General features: G+C 44.1%; 1 long non-coding RNA gene across 1 annotated transcript; it reads left to right on the forward strand.

The window, feature by feature from the left end:
- The first annotated feature begins 831 nt into the window (after nucleotides 1-831).
- On the forward strand, nucleotides 832-15028 carry LOC109168187. The gene is made up of 3 exons (XR_002052011.1): nucleotides 832-842; nucleotides 12719-12728; nucleotides 14950-15028. It is a non-coding gene; the product is annotated as an uncharacterized LOC109168187 (long non-coding RNA).
- The last annotated feature ends 6715 nt before the right edge of the window (nucleotides 15029-21743 follow it).

Raw genomic sequence — 21743 nt, forward strand, 5'->3', positions numbered from 1 at the left:
TCTAGTGCAACAATATACGCATACTCTTTTGCAATCTAGTGCAACAATATACTCATATTCTTATGTCATCTCATTCAACAATATACTCATACTCATATGCAATCTAGTGCAACAATATACTCTTTTTCATATGCAATCTAGTGCAATAATATACTCATACTCTTTTGCAATCTAGTGCAACAATATACTCATATTCTTATGCCATCTCATGCAACAATATACTCATACTCATATGCAATCTAGTGAAACAATATACTATTTTTCATATGCAATCTAGTGCAATAATATAATCATACACTCATATATAAAATATGGTACTTTCTGTGGAGGTTCCTTTGTTACTTTCTCGAGTCTCTCATGACTCTCTTTCTTTCTATCGAGTCTATATTGACTCTCTTTCTTGAGTCTCAGTTGACTCTATTTCTCGAGTCTCTGTTGACTGTCTTTCTTTCTCTTATACTCGTAGAGGGTTTCACAGAAGTGTGACTTACCCCATCGGGAACGGCATAATTCTGACCCAATATCTCCTACCGGGTACTGAACCAATCTCGTAGTTCAAACTCTGTGGAATCAGGTATCAAACTATTCGTATGCAAACCCCCTAACCAGGATTCCAAGCCTGGCGGGAAGTTTCCAACCTCGTAACGTGGGAATACATCGCGTTACATATACTGGGACCGCAATGTCAATAATAATCTCCCGAGAGGAAAATAGTCCAAACGGTATCCTCAATAACCTCACCAATATAGATAATACATAAATATATCTCTCATGTATGCAACAATTCTATTACTTCTGAATGCATCAAAGAATGATATACCACATGCTTATTGTTTTTCAAAGTATTCTTGGACTCACATTGGTCCCTTATGCATTTTCGAAATATAATTCATGTGAAATGTCAAAATGCTCTATAACATGCTTCTAAATCATGTGTACACTAACATGAAGTATTCAAAAATGTATGAACATTCTCGGTTTGCAAAATAGCAATTTCTATACATTTCACTCGACAAGTATGCTTCTATTCTCATTGATCAAATAATACAATTTAATCATGCTTTCATAATAAATCCTACTCTCAAAGGATCATGTTTCTTTACTCAATAAAAACATTGTTTGATCGCATAATCAACAATTTCTCAAACACCGAGAATTTAGCAAAATATGCACTGTGTAACATTTCTTCACAAAATCCATCTTAACATACTTGTTTTTAATTCAAATTCCACGAAATCAAAACCAAAACGTGCGTTGAGATGAGCCCGGAGAGCCGAGCCACAAGGGCCCGTAACACTCGGTCTGAAACGACACGTAACTGAGCCACAAGGGTCCGGCCACTGCAAAAAAATCTCATCAGAACAATACTCAGGGACCTGGGGCGGGACTCTTCATGGTCCGCCCCTGGAGTCCTGTTAAGAAGCCGGGACTAGGCGACGGCCCTCTTCAAGGTCCTTGCCCTAGTCCCGTGGTGGCACGGCAATAGCCCGCCCGGCGGCCCTTCTGATTGGCCTCGGCTAGGGCCGCTACTCTGGTCTTGTGCACACTATGTTGTGCCCCAGATAGCATTTCTCCTGCAAAAACTTATCCAAACATGTCCAAAACAATCTCAACAACTCATAAACGCACACCAAAGCATTTATAATCATAAACACATCAAAAACTCATAGTTTCTACTCATTTCTACTCAAAACTAGGCTTCATAGAGCCAAATCTAAAGAGGAATCCTTGGGGTTATACCTCTTGTAGTCTAGTCTTCTTGCTTGGATCTCTTCTTACTCTTGGCGTAGCTTGAGCCTCCTTCACCACCTACACTTCCCAACACACCTTCTATCCTTAGCCTATAACCTCAAAGACTAAAGAAAACTAGAAGAGAAAAGATGTTCGGATGAAGGATGAACAAGCTTTCTAGGTTGATGTTTCTCTCCTTTGATGTTTGTAGACAAAATCTGGGGAAGAGGCAAAGAAATGAGATCAGGAAAATGTGATGGAATGAAGGGTTTATATAGGGTTCAAAACCCTAGGATGATACACAATGATTGGTTGAGGGCAAAGGGGTAATTTCCCCAAGCTAAAAGATGACTTTATAAGGGATTTTTGGATGTCTTGTGGTCCACCATGTATCATGAACCATAGGCTTGAAATGATATTTCTTTATTACTTTGAGGTGGAAAGTGAATTTTCCCAAAGGTTATATGGATGAACACTTGTTCAAAATTCCCTTTTGAATTCTCTCGGTCTCACTCGGATAAAATTCTCAACTTAAATCTTGGTACGCAAAGTAACCGAAAACTTTGGAATTTTTGAATTAAATTTATTTCTTCGGTGTTGAATTAACTTTAAAATGGAACAAAATGATTTTATTCAAACACCGATTGCTCGCAAAAGTTTTTAATGGAGTGAAAAAGCTACATTGGGATTTCTTAATACTGGATTTATAAAAATGAAATTTTGGGTTGTTACACTCTATCCCCCTTAAAGGAAGTTTCGTCCTGAAACTTAGAAGAAGCGTGTGGATCAAGTTCTCGAAGGGAAAAGGTGATATAACCAAAAGGTTAGAATTTTCTGCTGGAAGACTTGGGAAAGATTTTAGTAATCTTTGAGTTCTTATCTATCTTATCTAAAATCTAACAACTGCCCCAACTTATTTACAACTAAACTTAAAAGCATAACTAGTTACCTTGATTAAAGCCTCCCGAGGAGTCGCCTGGTGGCATGTAACTCGGCTCCCAACCATACGGAGTCTATCTCTGCACGTTCTCAATCCCCATCCTTTGCTCCATGACTGCAGCCCTTTGATCAAAGTTGGCAAAACCATAGCTCACTTGAGCTCTCAGATTGTCGAAACGGTTGTTGATCATAGCTTAAAGGTCCTCATAAGTAGGTCCTTGTGGCCTACTCATGTACTCCTGTGGTGCTCCCTGTTGGGTGGCTGTATATGGTGCTCATTCATGGCTCATGCCAATTCCCGTATCGGTTTCCATTGCAACCCCTTCTCCACTAGCCTCAGCTATGTGTCCTGATTCAATCCCAACACTTGGCCACTTTCTTTGTGGTACATTCAATCTAACCACAAGTGCCATCTTCTCGTCCAAAGGCTTCTTAGCAATATCAACTAGGGTCAAGTACTTGTTCTCCTCAACTTGGTACAACTCGTAATATCTCAGATTGACGGCATTCAGGGCCGACCTGGTAGTCCTTTGGATTCTTTCTCCCATCTCAGGTAAATTCATCTTTTTGAATACCCAACTCAACATCACGCCATAGGGCAGATTCTTCCTGTTCTTTGCCTTAAAGTAAGCCATATGCTTAAGAATTAAAACTGGAAAGTTTATAGCACGTCCAAATCTCAACATAAATGCAATGGTACATTTCCAACTACCAATCTCTGTAGAGTTGTTCCTACACGGAAACAAGCACTCTTCTATGAACAAACCTAGCAATTTCTTTTCTACACACAAAGTCGGTTTCTCGGAACGATATTCCTTAGGGAATTCTTCCCTACTCCCGGTCATGTATCTCAAATACTCTTGATGTGTCAACCCTGCGTGGGCAACCCAATCATCCCTGTCATACATATCATACCCATCCAACGGCAAGTCAAACCAATTTGACAATTTCTGCTGTGTCAATTCTACTTTCGTGACTCTCACATTAGAAACAACCGAAGTCACTCCCTTCTTATGTTTTGTAGACAAATTCTCGTAGAATTCAATCACTAAATAAGGGTAAATTTCCTCTTGGATTCTCAAATCTTCAGAAAAGAACTCGGGGAAATAGGTTTTACCTCCTATTACTGAGTAGGTAGGTGCTTCCTGACTAGTTCCCTCAACTTGTTGCTTCCCTTTCACCATTTTGATCCAAGCTTTGTGGTCTTGATCTCGTTGAAATTGCTACGAATACTCCAACTTGTATTTTTCTAGTACTTGATGTGACTTGGGGAAGACTCTCTTGCAGTTTCCTTGTTGAAAGATGTTGTTTTGGAGAAGATAAGCTTTTGGTTGAGGTTGAGGCAGTGTGTATCGAAGAAGAGAAGAAGAAGATGATGGTGTGACTTGCTCTCTCGGCTTTGGAAAAGAAACAGAAGGGTTTAAGGGGTGGGACTTGGCAGCGGCCCCTCACGTGCTCCGGCCCCAAGGCCTGTGTCAGGCCGCCTCGAAACTGTAACACCCCGTGTTACGACCCCTAAACCAAATTAATTAATTTGGTTACTCACCCTAAAAAGGGAATTAAAACCCATTAATTAGCTAAAAGGGGGTCCACCATAGTCCAAGGGCCCTTATCCCAAAAGCCAATCCCTTAGTCCTATAGGAAATAGAATTAGCTAATCCATACCACTTAGAAATTGGGACTCTTAGATATATAAATAGGGACATAGGAGGCACATAGAACTCACACCACAATAACTTTCACCACACAAGAATTCCCAAGAATTCCCATAGGAGAAATCAAGAAAGAAGAAATCTTAAAGAAAGACCCTTCATAGCCAAGGAAATTAATTAAGGCTAAGAGGTAACCCATGTCTCAACAAAACCTATTTTCCTTGCTATAATATCCTTCTTTGGCTCCCTCAATATGCTTATGTCTTGATAAATTCCTTTATGATATTCGTGATATAATCCTATTGATTGATGCGATGATTGTATGTGTGATCTTGATGATCTTGATGTTAGAAAGAGGTTATTGATGTTTATGTGATGATTCTTGATAAGTCTTGATGTTTCTTGATGACAGAAATAAAATATGATTTTGATGATTTGAATGGAATTAGAGCCCTAGGTTGGATTGGGAATTTGTATTGTGATGTTCTTGATTTATATTTGGGTGGGAATTCCCATGTTCGGGTGTTATTTATGTTTAGAAGTCATGTTAGGATGTGTTCAATATGATTCTTGCTTTTGATCTATTAATTGCCTACGTGGTGTTGTTATTTACGTTTAAAAGTGTCTAAGCATGGTTTCGGGTTCCACAAGGGATCCCGGTGTAACACCCCGAAATTTTAAAACTTTTGAGACATATATAATAAATGTAAATTCTTATTAAATCCCAAAACATAACATAAGAGTGCGGGGTGCTATGCCACACCTGAGCAAGAGAACTCAGGTGCACAGGCTAACTAACTAATATCTTCAATAATGTCAATACATAAGCATGGCGCGCAGGCCGAAAGGGAAACTATCTACTCTACGCTCCAAATCTCTAGCGCGCTCCAGTGTCTACTCATCTGTGTCTGAAAGCCAAATATATCTGTTCAGCGAGAGATGCTGGTAACCCACTCTAACGCGTTGAAATACATTATAGATAGATATATATAGATATACGAAAATCATTTTGAAGTAGGAAGATATATACTTAAGAGACACTAGTTTTAAACCAGGAATAGACTCGACAGATAGGGATAAGCACATTCAACAGTTATAACCAAGCATATAAAGATACAAGCATATATCCTATGGTCACAAATTCACTTCATCTTATTCACGTCATCATTCAATTCGTATCTCATCACACAAGCATACTTTAGTGGCGCCACATGACCAATCGCATGCCCATACATGAGGGTCAGCGCATATAGCTCTAACACGACCCCGCAGCACCCTGCCTCGTATCGCAATACGAAGGGGTCGATCGCAACCGACCGATGAACCGCAGCTCATCATAATGTTTGATCTCAACCAAACAGTGGACCGCAGCCCAAGAGTGATCATCTGACCGCAACCAAGAATATGAACCGCAGCTCATGTAAAACGTTTGATCGCAACCAAATGGTGGACCGCAGCCCAAGAGTGTAATTCTGACCGCAGCCAGCTTCTGAACCGCAGCTCAGGAATAACCAATTTGATCTAACCAAATTGGGGTATCATGCACACATAACACATAGCAAGCACATGCAATCCACATTAACACATTGGGAAAGGGGAGAAAACGTATAACGAAACCTATGGAATAATCCTAAGGGGTTCATACTTCCTTTACCTAGGCCAGCGGGATACCAATTCAACTAGCATGCGATATATATATATATATATATATATATACATATATATATATATATATATATATATATATATATATATATATATATATGTAACACCCCGTGTTACGGCCCCTAAAACCATTTAATTAATTAATCAATAGCCCAAGAGAAAGAATAAATCATAATGATTAATTAGGGGAAAAGGCCCACCATAGTCCATGGGCCCTCATATATAAACCCAACCCCTAAACCCAATCCTTAGTTCCAAAAGGAATAGAATTAGCGAGCCTATAATATTAGTTCCTAATTAGGACTCCTAAATATATAAATAGGGGACTTAGGAGGCACCTAGAACTTCCCACAAAAATAACGCCCCACCACCCCAAAAGAGCTCCAAGAATCCCCTTAGGAGAAATCAAGAAAGCAAGGAAGCTTAAAGAAAGATCCTTCATAGCCAAGGAATTAATTAAGGCTAAGAGGTAACCATGTCTCAACAAAACCTATTTTCATAGTTATAATTCCCCCTTAGGGTTTCCCCATATTATTATATATTGGCGAGTTATGATGATTATTATTGGTAATTGATGTGATGATCCCATGGGGGATCTTGATGACCTTGATATTGGGAGATTCTTGATAACTATGGTGTTCTTGATAATTATATGGAGTTCTTGATGATTATGTGTCGTTCTTGATAATTGTGTGATGCTCTTGATGTTTATGTGTTATTCTTACCGAATCTTGCAATTAGAAGACGAACCGTATTCTTGTTGATATAAAAGTGATTAGAACCCTAGGTTGTATCGTATGATCTTATTCTTGGATTATCGGGTGGGGAAATCGCATGTTTGGGTGTTGATTATATTTAGAAAAGCATGATAGGTTATGTGTCGTTCGTTTCTTGTATTTGATTCGTTAATTGTCTACGTGTTGTCGTTAATTGCGTTGTAAAGTGTCTAAGCATGGTTTCGGGTTCCACAATGGTTCCCGAGGCGTAAAGTGTGTGAAAAGAGTCAGTGGGGGGTAGGGGACCCGCCACCTACCCACGGCCATGAAACACCGCCCGGCAGCGGGTGGCCGGCGGGCAGGCAGCTGCCCGCCGGCGACCCGCTGCCCGGAACAGTATTCTCCGGTGGGCAACCGGCGGGTGGCCCCCACCCACCGGCTACCCGCTGGAAATTCATCCCACCCGGGATCCCGGCTTCCCCGTTTGATGTTCCCCGTTCCCCGTGGTGTCCCAACGGACTCCATTTATCGTGCCTATGTCTAGTTTGATGTTTCGGGTACCGTTCGTAGGTTTATGAGTCTATTATATTGCATGCTAGTTGAATTGGTATCCCGTTGACCTAGGTGGAAGAAGTATGAACCCCTTAGGACTATTCTTAGTAAGTGATGGATCACGCATAGGTTTTGTTATACGTTTTCTCCCCCTTCCTAATGTGTAATGTGGGTTGCATGTGCTTGCTATGTGTTATGTGTGTGTTACCCCAATTCGGTTGCGATCGGATTGGTTATCCTGAGCTGCGGTTCAGAAACTGGCTGCGGTCAGATTGATACTCTTGGGCTGCGGTCCACCGTTTGGTTGCGATCAAACGTTTCTATACGAGCTGCGGTTCGTCCTTTTTCCTGGCTGCGGTCAGATGACATTCTCTTGGGCTGCGGTCCACTGTTTGGTTGCGATCAAACACTATGATGAGCTGCGGTTCATCGGTCGGTTGCGATCGACCCCTCCGTGTTGCGATACGGGGCAGGGTGCTGCGGGGCCGTGTCAGAGCTATATGCGCTGACCCTCATGTATGGGCATGCGATTGGTCCTGTGGCGCCAACAAAGTGTGTTATGTGTTGTGACCTGGACGAGTTGTGATTACGAGTGTCTTGGGGGATGTGACTATGGGATTTATATTGGGGATTGTTCATGTTGGGTTATGATCATTGTTTATGCTTTGCCTTATCTGCCTTATCTGTTATGAACTGCATATGCTCGTTATAACTGTGCTTGTGTCTGGCCTTATCTGTCGAGTCATTCCCGGTTTTAAAGCTAGTGTTCGTAGGATATATCTTCATGCTCAAAATGGTTTTCGTATATCTATATATATCTCTATATGTATTGTATTTCAACGCGTTGGAGTGGGTTACCAGCATCTCTCGCTGAACAGATATATTTGGCTTTCAGGCACAGAGGACTAGAGCACTGGAGCGCGCTAGAACTGGAGCGTAGAAGTAGAGTAGTTTCCCTTTCGGCCTGCGTGCCATATTATGCATTGTGTTTCAATGGATATTAGTTAGACAGCCTGTGCACCTGGGTTCTCTAGCCCAGGTGTGGCATAGCACCCCGTACACTTATGATATACTTTGGGATGTAATGAGATATTACCTTTATTATATAAGCTTAAAATGTCTTGAAAAATCTGGGGTTTTACAGTTGGTATCAGAGCCTAAGTTTGACCCTAGGAAAAGACTCTTAAGACCGGACTTTAGGACGTTAGGCTTGAACTCTAGGTACCTAGGAACATAGGACTCAGGAATCTTAGGACGCGTGGTGAGATTGTGAAACCTACACATAACTTCTCTACACGTTACCCTTCCCCACTCATCACTTCACAAGAAGTGCATCAGACTCTAACTTAACATTCTTATAAACACTGACCAGAAAGACGATAGCATGGCGCCAAACAGAAGGCAATCCAGAACTCCAGAGCCCGCCACCGATGACCCCTTGACCCAAACCCTGCAGCAACTAACACAAGTCGCACAGGCACTAAGTGACGCGACCCTTCGCAACAATAGGCCCCCACTGCCTCCATCAAACGCAAACTCGGACGTCGCCCAACAAGTCTCAAATCACCGACCACCCACGTTTTCGAGAGAAGAGGATCCCGCGGTCCTAGAAGAATGGATCCGGACGCTTGATAAGATTTTTGGAGTAGTGGAATGCCCAGAGGAACGCCGCGTAGAGATAGCCTCGTTCTACTTCGGGCACGAGGCCGATCTCTGGTGGATCCACGAGGGACCCACCTATTAACAAGAACCGGGGTTCAATTGGGAGGACCTCAAGACACGACTACGAGAGAGATTCTATCCAACCCACGTGAAGGCATCCATGTACGAAGAGTTCCTTCATCTAAAACAAGGAACGGCCACCGTCGTAGAATACCATAAACGATTCCTCGAGCTGGCACGCTTCGCGCCGGAGCTAGTCCCCACCGAGGTAACCAAGATAGAGAGATTCGTGTCGGGCCTCAACTTCGAAGCTCGAAAGGCGCTAGTGGTAAGCAGACCTCGGACCCTCAACGAGGCTTACTACAGTGCCGCGAATCTCTATCGAATCCAACTACTCCAACGCGGGGTTCAGGAACAAATACGAAGAACAAACACCGGAAGTGGGGCACCGCCAGTGAAAAGAACGAGGAACGACACCGGCACGAGGCCGAACAACCCGACCAACCCAAGGCCACCCCTGGGAAACAATGAAGCTAATCCAAGAAGCTTCCCTTGCCCGAGGTGTAACAAAAGCCACAGAGGCAAGGATTGCGCGGGTAACCCCTGGCGATGCTTCAACTGCGGAGAGGAGGGGCACAAGGCCTTCCAGTGCACTCGACCCCAAAGACCACGCCCCGCCACCGTGGGTCAACACGGGGGCACCAGTCACCAAGGGGGTTACGGTGCTCCTGGAAAAGTATTCGTTATGAGTCACACGCAAGCCAAACTCGGAAACGAAGAAGACCTAGAAGGGGAAAACCCAATCCCGGAAGACGAGGACCATACGGATCCCACCGAGGAAAACCCAGAAAACGAATTCTGTCTAGGATAAACCATCACACCCCTTGTAACCACCCCTTGTATCGTATGGACCACCTATTTAGCTTAAATACTTCGAAAACATTATGTCTATTTAGCTTAGCTACTTCGAAAGTATTATGAATAAGGATCTTTGGTCAAACTTCAATTTCCACTACGAAGATAAAGCACAAGTTATATCATCAACCCAACCCTTCCCCCACTAAAGGACAAAATAAGGAAAAAGACAAAAGAGGACCACACCACCAAGAAATGCCTAATGTCACCATTAGGAATTGAACTCTAGACCTCACATTTACAAGTCCAAGTCCCAACCACTAAGCCATGAGTGTTTCTTGAAACCTTAAGGGGATAACCCCTTGTTAAATCCCTCCAAGTCCCTAAAACCCACAAAACCCCCAAATCAAAAACCCTTCTTCTTCTTCCTCCCCTTCTTCTTCCCCACTCTTTCCCTTCCCCACCTCACACACCTCGCCGCCCCACCCCAGCAGAACCGACGACCACGCACCACCGTCACCGGCCGAACGCCACCGCTAAGCGCCACACCGCCGCGCCGCCGTCCCAGCCGACCTCGCCCACCGCCCGGCGAGCACCCAGCGGCGACCCGCTGCCTCCCTACCCGAGCGACGCCGCCTGCCATCCACCCAAGCTTCGCCCGCTGCCACCAACGCCCACGCGACCGTAGGCCTCCACCGCCCCGCCGGAAAATTGCCGAGCTCCGCCCCACCATCGCCACCTTGTAGCGGCTCGAACCACCGCCGGAAAAGAGGCCGTCGGAAACTTCGCCGGAGACCCGCCGGAAAGCTGCCGGAATTTCTACCGGAATTCCTCACCGCCAAAAGAAAAATTCAAGATGCCGAAAAAGCCCCTCGGAATCCGCACCCCGGAATGGAACCACGCCGATTACACCGTTATCGGAGGTAAAAGTCTCGAACCCGATCAATTCTCTCCGGAATTGGTCGATATGCTTAAACACCAAGGTCTCCTTGATGCATACCTCACCATCAAAGGGGATACATACCCCGAGTTGGTGAAGGAGTTCTATCAACACCTTGTGGCCACCAAACGAGGCGACAAAGTAGAAATTACCACCAAGGTCCGTGGCAAGGAAATTGTGTTTTCCGAAGGCCGGTTGGCCAAGCTCTTGAAATTGACCACCACGGGTGTGTCTGACTATGACCGAAAGGGGTGGATTGATACCCAAACTACGGGATACAAGGACTATCTTGGGTACTTACTCGGGAAAGAGGACGGGTTCACCTCGGCCACTCGACCAAACCGAAAGTGGCTATCGGCAGAGCAAAAGATATTGGTTATGATTGTAACCGATAGCCTCTTGCCCACCAATAACAAGAGCAAGGATGTGGGGAGCATGGAGTGCACCTTTGCGTATCTCCGAAAAGATAAAATCATGTTTAACCTGCCGGCACTCATGCTAAAGCACATAGAGTTCTGCAAGACAAACAACCGGCTTAGCCAACCCTACGGGATGATCCTAAGTTGGATCATGGAGAAAAAGGGGGTAGACCTAAGCCACACCGAGGTCAAAACCGCCAACGGCATGGTTTTCAATGCCCAAAACCTCCGCCTCAACGACATCTACTACACCGAGGGAGGACACTATCTCACCCTCGAAGAAATTTGCCAAAAACCCGAGGAGGAACGTAGGGAATTGGTTGATCGATTGGACATCTCCAACAAAAAGCTCAAGCGAGCCATGCAAGATTGCGGAGGTACGGAGGGAAATGAGGGACAAGAGGAGGAAGACGGGCCTAACCCGTTAGTGCACCACAGCCAGGAGGGAACCCGAGGGGACAAAACGAGGGTTCGGTCAACGAACGCATACTCGCTCAGCTCGACCGGCAGAATCAAATCATGGAAGAAGGGTTCTCATCCTTGATTCGCACCACACGCGCACTCGATCAAAGGGTAGCAGCGATCGAGGCCGCCTTGGGCACTCGCGGTGCATCCAGTTCCAGCGCAGGAAACCGAGGTACAACCGAAAAAATTCTCTATCACAACACCATCAAAAGTTCAGCCTACCCCAAGCCAAGACAAACGTAAGGCCGCAACCCTAATCAGGAGGCCGAGCTACGAGGTGTCTAGGGGTGAAAGGATGGACTATAACACCGGGCTTCGGGGACGAAGCCCCTTGTAAGGGGGGGAGAGTGTAACACCCCGTGTTACGGCCCCTAAAACCATTTAATTAATTAATCAATAGCCCAAGAGAAAGAATAAATCATAATGATTAATTAGGGAAAAAGGCCCACCATAGTCCATGGGCCCTCATATATAAACCCAACCCCTAAACCCAATCCTTAGTTCCAAAAGGAATAGAATTAGCGAGCCTATAATATTAGTTCCTAATTAGGACTCCTAAATATATAAATAGGGGACTTAGGAGGCACCTAGAACTTCCCACAAAAATAACGCCCCACCACCCCATAAGAGCTCAAAGAATCCCCTTAGGAGAAATCAAGAAAGCAAGGAAGCTTAAAGAAAGATCCTTCATAGCCAAGGAATTAATTAAGGCTAAGAGGTAACCCATGTCTCAATAAAACCTATTTTCATAGTTATAATTCCCCCTTAGGGTTTCCCCATATTATTGCATATTGGCGAGTTATGATGATTATTATTGGTAATTGATGTGATGATCCCATGGGGGATCTTGATGACCTTGATATTGGGAGATTCTTGATAACTATGGTGTTCTTGATAATTATATGGAGTTCTTGATGATTATGTGTCGTTCTTGATAATTGTGTGATGCTCTTGATGTTTATGTGTTATTCTTACCGAATCTTGCAATTAGAAGACGAACCGTATTCTTGTTGATATAAAAGTGATTAGAACCCTAGGTTGTATCGTATGATCTTATTCTTGGATTATCGGGTGGGGAAATCGCATGTTTGGGTGTTGATTATATTTAGGAAAGCATGATAGGTTATGTGCCGTTCGTTTCTTGTATTTGATTCGTTAATTGTCTACGTGTTGTCGTTAATTGCGTTGTAAAGTGTGTGAAAAGAGTCAGTGGGGGGTAGGTGGGGGGTAGGGGACCCGCCACCTACCCACGGCCGTGAAACACCGCCCGGCAGCGGGTGGCCGGCGGGCTGCCCGGAACAGTATTCTCCGGCGGGTGGCCCCCACCCACCGGCTACCCGCTGGAAATTCATCCCACCCGGGATCCCGGCTTCCCCGTTTGATGTTCCCCGTTCCCCGTGTTGTCCCAACGGACTCCGTTTATCGTGCCTACGTCTAGTTTGATGTTTCGGGTACCGTTCGTAGGTTTATGAGTCTATTATATTGCATGCTAGTTGAATTGGTATCCCGTTGACCTAGGTGGAAGAAGTATGAACCCCTTAGGACTATTCTTAGTAAGTGATGGATCACGCATAGGTTTTGTTATACGTTTTCTCCCCCTTCCTAATGTGTAATGTGGGTTGCATGTGCTTGCAATATGTTATGTGTGTGTTACCCCAATTCGGTTGCGATCGGATTGGTTATCCTGAGCTGCGGTTCAGAAGCTGGCTGCGGTCAGATTGATACTCTTGGGTTGCGGTCCACCGTTTGGTTGCGATCAAACATTTCTATACGAGCTGCGGTTCGTCCTTTTTCCTGGCTGCGGTCAGATGACATTCTCTTGGGCTGCGGTCTACTGTTTGGTTGCGATCAAACACTATGATGAGCTGCGGTTCATCGGTCGGTTGCGATCGACCCCTCCGTGTTGCGATACGGGGCAGGATGCTGCGGGGCCGTGTCAGAGCTATATGCGCTGACCCTCATGTATGGGCATGCGATTGGTCCTGTGGCGCCAACAAAGTGTGTTATGTGTTGTGACCTGGACGAGTTGTGATTACGAGTGTCTTGGGGGATGTGACTATGGGATTTATGTTGGGGATTGTTCATGTTGGGTTATGATCATTGTTTATGCTTTGCCTTATCTGCCTTATCTGTTGTAAACTGCATATGCTCGTTATAACTGTGCTTGTGTCTGGCCTTATCTGTCGAGTCATTCCCGGTTTTAAAGCTAGTGTTCGTAGGATATATCTTCATGCTCAAAATGGTTTTCGTATATCTATATATATCTCTATATGTATTGTATTTCAACGCGTTGGAGTGGGTTACCAGCATCTCTCGCTGAACAGATATATTTGGCTTTCAGGCACAGAGGACTAGAGCACTGGAGCGCGCTAGAACTGGAGCGTAGAAGTAGAGTAGTTTCCCTTTCGGCCTGCGTGCCATATTATGTATTGTGTTTCAATGGATATTAGTTAGACAGCCTGTGCACCTGGGTTCTCTAGCCCAGGTGTGGCATAGCACCCCGTACACTTATGATATACTTTGGGATGTAATGAGATATTACCTTTATTATATAAGCTTAAAATGTCTTGAAAAATCTGGGGTGTTACAATATATATATATATATATATATATATATATATATATATATATATATATATATATATATATATATATATATATATATTTAAGACTCGTTTATCCTACGAATGGTACCCGAAACATCAAACTAGACTCAGGCACGATAAACGGAGTCCGTTGGGACACCACGAGGGTCGGGGAAACATCAAACGGGGAAGCCGAAGACCCAAGGTGGGTAAATTCCAGCGGGTAGCCGGTGGGTGTAGGACCACCCGCCGGCGACAAGTCATCAGGCAGCGGGTGCCCGGCGGGCAGTCGTCCGCCCGCTGCCGGCGGCGTCCTGTTCGGGCAGCGGGTAGGTGGCGGGTCCCCCTACTGCCACTGTGACACCCGGTAATTTCAAGCAAGAATATAATTTTGAGAAAATATTATTTAGTTCACCCTTAATATATTTTCATATGATGCCAAAAGAATTTTTGAAAAATTATTCTTATAAAAATTAAATTGTTATATTTATCTACTACTATGCCTAAAAGAAAGACTTATATTCTTTTTCGTATACATATATAAATATATATAATTTGATAAGAAGTAAACGAAGTGAATAATTGTTGTGGTGGTTTGAGACTTGTGTGTTAAGCTTGATGTTTTAGGTTCAATTCTTACTAGCAGCAAAGTGATTATTTTGTTTTGATTTGAAAAGGTGATTAGCCGTTATTATAGTGATGATTGGAGTGATTAGCAATTATTGGATAGATTAGGGGTGAATATGTGTATGATGTCTATAATGTGAGTTATAATGTTCATGTGATCACAAGTGCATTGTAATGTTGTGAGTGGTGATTCTCGAAGTATCGAGAATGGGTTTCGACGTGTCGAACCCGCGTGTGTTCTGTAAATGCTTGGCTTGGAATTTTTGATATTTATATATTAAAAATAATGATCAAATGTGATCAATTTGCAAAAAGTGTTATTTTTACAAACTACACTATTTATGTATGTGGTGAAATCTTATTATTCCACGTTCATATTATTACCAAAGAAAGTTTGGAAAAGAAATATTTTGACATGAAAGTATATATACATACATATTTTAGTCTTGGAGGAGGGTGATACTTGGTGCTGGTGTGAGCCGGGAAACTCACAACCAACTGATTGGAAATTTTGTCATTCTACCGGAGTGAGCCGGGAGAACTCACAAAAAAATATTTTTATTATACCGGAGTGAGCCTGAAGAACTCACAAGTTTGAAATTTATCTCAGATATGGAAACCGGAGTGACCCGGTAGAACTCATATTGGAATTCTAAATTATTTTCATGATTGGCTTATGATGCCTCTTGGTGGTTAAGTTGAGAGCTTAAAGACTCTACACTCGGTATCTACTCCTCCTTGATAATAAATATGATACATTTTGGAAAAATGACGTGGAATGTTTTGAAAAATGATTATTTACTAAGTAATACTTGGGAAGTCTCTATTATGTTAATTGTACAAAAGTATATATATATGGTTTGCCAAAGTATAAGAATATATAAGTATTTTATTTGAAAATTATATAAAATCCGAGCCTATTATTTTACGGGGTGAAGTGAAACTTACTTAGCTTATGCTAATTTTTGTCTACACTTTGTTTTTGTGTCAAATTATCTATACAGGTGAACATGGATAGTAAATCGGGGTGGAATCAAGTTGAGATGGAATAATGTTTATTTATTTGAAATTTTGAGGAAAATATTGTTTTATAGTGATTTCAGTTTTATGTATTAAGTTGATTTTGATATATTAGTTGATGTTGTAAATTTATCCTTAGCACTTAGGTTGTTGGTTGCCTAAGTGTGGCGGTAACACCCATTTTCTTTTGGTTAGTTAATGCTTCCGCTATAGTATTAATGAATTTTGAATTGAGAAAACGAGTTATTGTAAAGAAAATTTAGTAGTGAAAATTGGGGTGTTACACGCACCTACACCCCACTGACTCTTTATCACAATAAACGTCCCGGGATCCGTTGTGGAACCCGAAACCATGCTTAGACACTTTTAAACGCAATTGATGACACCACGTAGACAATTAACGGATCAAAGGCAAGAATCAAATAGCACACATCCTATCATGATTTCTAACATAATCAACACCCGAACTTGCGAAATCCCACCCAATTATATCAAGAATAACACAATACGAAATCCCCAAATTGACCCAGGGCTCTAATCATATTCAAGTTATCAAAATCATAGTTCATCTTTTTAATACCAAGAAACATCAAGATTTATCAAGAACATCACATAATCATCAAGAACCTCTTATCATCATCAAGATCATCAAGATCACACATAAAATCCTCCCATCAATCATCAAGATCATATCATCAATAATATAAACGATTCATCACGACACAAACGTAGAGAAGAAGCCAAAGAAGATAATTATAGCAAGGAAAATAGGTTTTGTTGAGACATGGGTTACCTCTTAGCCTTAATTAATTTCCTTGGCTATGAAGGGTCTTTCTTTAAGATTCCTTCTTTCTTGATTTCTCCTAGGGGGATTCTTGGAACTTCTTGTGTGGTGAGAGATTATTGTGGTGTGGGTTCTAGGTGCCTCCTATGTCCCCTATTTATATACCTAAGAGTCCCAATTAGCGTCCAAATACTATAGGCTTTCTAATTCTATTCTTTCTAGGACTAAGGGCTTGATTTTAGGGATAAGGGCCCATGGACTATGGTGGGCCTTCTCCTAATTAATTACTATAATTTAATTCTTTCTTTTGGGTAAATGATTAATTGGTTTTAGGGGTCGTAACACGGGGTGTTACACTCTCCCCCCCTTACAAGAGGCTTCGTCCCCGAAGCCAGTGCGTTAACCCACTCTTTCACCCCTGGACATCCCGTATTTTGGCGTCCTGGTTAGGAACGTGGCCCTACGTGTTGTCCTTGCTGAGGTAAACTGGATTTCTGGTGACGTGGTGATTGGAAGGTTCGGGTCTACCTTGGTTTCCTGCTCCTGAACTGGAAGCCCCGCGAGTGCCCAGGATGGTCTCGATTGCTGCCACCCTCTGATCTATAGCGCGTATCGCATGGATTAAGGACGAGAACCCTTCATCCATGATTTGGTTTTGCCGGGTGAGCTGTGCGAGGATGTGCTCATTGACAGATTCTTTATTTTGTTCCCCTGGGTTTCCTCCTGTTCGTGCGGGTGCTGGTGGGTTAGGCTCGCTATCTTCTTCCTATTCCTCACTTCCCTCTAGTCCCCCACAATCTTGCATTGCCCGTTTAAGCTTTTTGTTGGAGATGTCCAATCGGTCAACCAATTCTCTTCGCTCCTCCTCGGGTTTAAGGCAAATCTCCTCGAGGGTGATATACTCTCCCCCTTCAGTGTAGTAGATATCGTTGCGGCGGAGGTTCTGGGCATTGAAAACCATGCCGCTTGTGGGTTTGACCTCTGTGTGGCTCAGGTCTACTCCTTTCTTCTCCATGATCCAACTCAGGATCATTCCGTAAGGTAGACTAAGCCGGTTGCTAGACTTGCAAAACTCCATGTGTTTTAACATAAGGGCCGGTAGGTTGATCTTGATTTTGTGTTTTAGAAGGTAAGCAAAAGTACACTCCAAACTTCCCACATCTTTGCTCTTGTTATTTGTAGGCAACAGGCTATCAGTTACAATCATGACTAGTATCTTTTGCTCTGCAGTTAGCCATTTCCTGTTTGGCCGAGTGGCCAAGGTGAAGCCTTCTCCCTCTCCAAGTAGGTACCCGAGGTAGTCATTGTACCCCAGGTTTTGGGTACCAATCCACCCCTTTCGGTCGTAGTCTGACACACCTGTGGTGGTCAGTCTTAAGAGCTTGGCCAAGCGACCTTCGGAAAGTATGATTTCCTTGCCTCGGACCTTAGCGGTGATTTCCAATTTATCACCTCGCTTGACAGCCACCAAGTGACGATAGAACTCTTTCACCAATTCGGGGTATGTAACCCATTTTATGGTGAGATACGTATCCAAGAGCCCTTGGAAGTTAAGCATGTCGACCAACTCCGGAGAGAATTGGTCGGGTTCGAGAGCTTTACCTCCGATCACGGTGTAATCGGCGCTGCTCCATTCCGGGGTGCGGGTTCCGAGGGGCTTTTTCGGCATTTTGGGTAGGTGGTGTTTTCCGACGAATTTCCGGCGAGGGCTCCGGCGAGCTTCCGGCGACGTGGTTCTCTCGACGGCGAAAGGGCGGCGGCGTGGCTTGGTTCTGGCGACGGCTGAGCGAGGTAGCGGTGGACTTGGGCGGAGTCGGGCAGCGGTGGTGCGTGTGGCAGCGGGGTGTGTCCGGGCGAGTGACCGGTGGTGGTGGCGTCGCGTGCTGCTTCCGGGCGACGACGGTGGCGTGCGGTGGGGCGTCGCCTGGGTGGCCGTCGACGACTCGGCTGGTGACGGCGACTGGCGGGATGGTTGCTGGGGTGGCGTTGGGTCGGCGGAGAGGTGAGAGGGAGAGGAAGAGTGAGAGAGAGGGAGTGTGGAAGAAGAAGAAGGGTTTTTGATTTGGGGATTTTGTGGGTTTTAGGGATTTGTAGGGGTTTAAGAAGGGAGTGTTCCCTTGAGGTTTTAAGAAACACTTTTAGCCTAATGGTTAAGGTCTTGGTCTTGTAAGTGGGAGGTCAAGGGTTTAATTCCCATTGGTAACACTAGGCTTCTTGATTGTGTGATCCTTGTCTTTTTCCTCCTTTTGTCTTCTAGTGGAAGAAGACTTGGTTTGGTCTTTTTGTTGTTTGACGTGCATAATCTAATCTTTTTCCCTTATGCTAAAATTAATTTTGATTTAGCTCTTTATTTATAATAATTCCGAAGTAGCTAATCTAAGCAAGTAATTCTACTACGAGGGTGGTTACAAGGGATTTGCCGGTTATCCTAAACAGAATTCATCTCCTTGGTTTTCTTCTGGTGGGTTTGCGTGGTCCTCGTCCTCTAGAGCCATGTTTCCTTCCTCGAGGTTGCTTTCGTTCTTGAGTTCGGCCTGGGTGCGGCTTATGACGAACAACTTTCCGGGGTGTAGTTTCCTTGATGATTCATGCCCCCGTGTTGGCCCATGGTTGTGGGCGTGATTTCTGGGGTTGAGTGCATTGGAAGGACTTGTGCCCTTCTTCCCCGCAGTTGAAGCATCGCCAGGGGTTGCCCATGCAATCTTTGCCTCTATGGTTTTTGTTGCATTTTGGGCAAGAGAAGCTCCTAGGGGTGGCCTTTGGCCAGTTGGATTGCTTGGTCTCGTGTTGGCGTCGTTTCTTGTTCTTTTCATGGGTGGTGCTCCACCTCCTGTGTTCCTTTTTCGAATCTGTTCCTGAACCCCACGTTGCAGCAATTGGATCCGATAGAGATTTGCGGCACTGGAGTAAGCCTCGTTGAGGGTCCAGGGTCTGCTTACTACTAGTGCTTTTCGGGCTTCGAAGTTGAGACCCGATACAAACCTTTCAATTTTGGTTGCCTCAGTGGGGACTAGTTCTGGTGCGAAGCGTGCTAGCTCGAGGAACCGTTTACGGTATTCCATGACGGTAGTCGTTCCTTGTTTCAAGTGGAGGAACTCTTCGTGCATGGATGTTTTTACGTGTGTTGGATAGAATCGTTCTCGTAGTCGTGTTTTGAGGTTTTCCCAGTCGAACCCTCGTTCCTGTCAGTAAGTGGGCCCCTCGTGGATCCACCAAAGGTCTGCCTCGTGTCCGAAATAGAATGGGGCTATCTCTACGCGACGTTCCTCTGGGCATTCTACCAACCCTAGAATCTTGTCGAAGGTCCGGATCCATTCCTCAAGGATTACAGGATCTTCTTCTCCTGAGAACGTGGGTGGTCGATGATTTGAAACTTGTCGGGCGACTTCTGAGTTCGTGTTTGATGGAGGTGGTGGGGGTCTGTTTTTGCGGAGAGCTACGTCGCTTAGTGTCTGGGCGACTTGTGTCAGTTGCTGTAGGGTTTGAGTCAGGGGGTCGTGTGTGGTGGGTTCCGGAGTCCTTGATTGTCTTCTGTTTGGTGCCATGCTGCTGTTCTACGGGGCCAATGTTTATAGTAATGTCGAGTTAGAGTTTTGTACCCTTACCTTGGTGTGATAAGCGGAGGGGAAGTTCTTTTAATTTAAACAAGAGTGAGGGGGAATATGTGATGATGGGTGTACTCACAATCTCACCACGCGTCATAAGTCTCATGAGTCCTATGTACTTCAATACCTAGAGTCCAAACCTAATGTCCTAAAGTTCGGTCTTCAAGGTCTTATCCTTGGGTCAAACTTAGGCTCTGATACCAACTGTAACACCCCGAAATTTTAAAACTTTTGAGACATATATAATAAATGTAAATTCTTATTAAATCCCAAAACATAACATAAGAGTGAGGGGTGCTATGCCACAACTGAGCTAGAGAACTCAGGTGCACAGGTGAACTAACTAATATCCTCAATAATGTCAATACATAAGCATGGCGCGCAGGCCGAGAGGGAAACTATCTACTCTACGCTCCAAATCTCTAGCGCGCTCCAGTGTCTACTCATCTGTGTCTGAAAGCCAAATATATCTGTTCAGCGAGAGATGCTGGTAACCCACTCTAACGCGTTGAAATACATTATAGATAGATATATATAGATATACGAAAATCATTTTGAAGCTGGAAGATATATACTTAAGAGACACTAGTTTTAAACCAGGAATAGACTCGACAGATAGGGATAAGCACATTCAACAGTTATAACCAAGCATATAAAGATACTAGCATATATCCTATGGTCACAAATTCACTTCATCTTATTCACGTCATCATTCAATTCGTATCTCATCACACAAGCATACTTTGGTGGCGCCACAGGACCAATCGCATGCCCATACATGAGGGTCAGCGCATATAGCTCTAACACGGCCCCGCAGCACCCTGCCTCGTATCGCAATACGAAGGGGTCGATCGCAACCGACCGATGAACCGCAGCTCATCATAATGTTTGATCACAACCAAACAGTGGACCGCAGCCCAACAGTGATCATCTGACCGCAACCAGGAATATGAACCGCAGCTCATGTAAAACGTTTGATCGCAACCAAACGGTGGACCGCAACCCAAGAGTGTACTTCTGACCGCAGCCAGCTTCTGAACAGCAGCTCAGGAATAACCAATTTGATCGTAACCAAATTGGGGTATCATGCACACATAACACATAGCAAAAACATGCAATCCACATTAACACATTGGGAAAGGGGAGAAAACGTATAACGAAACCTATGCGTGGTCATCCACATACTAGGAATAATCCTAAGGGGTTCATACTTCCTTTACCTAGGCAAGCAGGATACCAATTCAACTAGCATGCGATATATATATATATATATATATATATATATATATATATATATATATATATATATATATATATATATATATATATATATTTAAGACTCGTTTATCCTACGAATGGTACCCGAAACATCAAACTAGACTCAGGCACGATAAACGGAGTCCGTTGGGACACCACGAGGGTCGGGGAAACATCAAACGGGGAAGTCGAAGACCCAAGGTGGGTAAATTCCAGCGGGTAGCCAGTGGGATGAGGTCCACCCGCCGGCTGCCCGCCGGCAACAAGTC

This window comes from Ipomoea nil, unplaced genomic scaffold (genome assembly GCF_001879475.1).
Source record: "Ipomoea nil cultivar Tokyo-kokei standard unplaced genomic scaffold, Asagao_1.1 scaffold3192, whole genome shotgun sequence".
Taxonomy (NCBI): Eukaryota; Viridiplantae; Streptophyta; class Magnoliopsida; order Solanales; family Convolvulaceae; genus Ipomoea; species Ipomoea nil.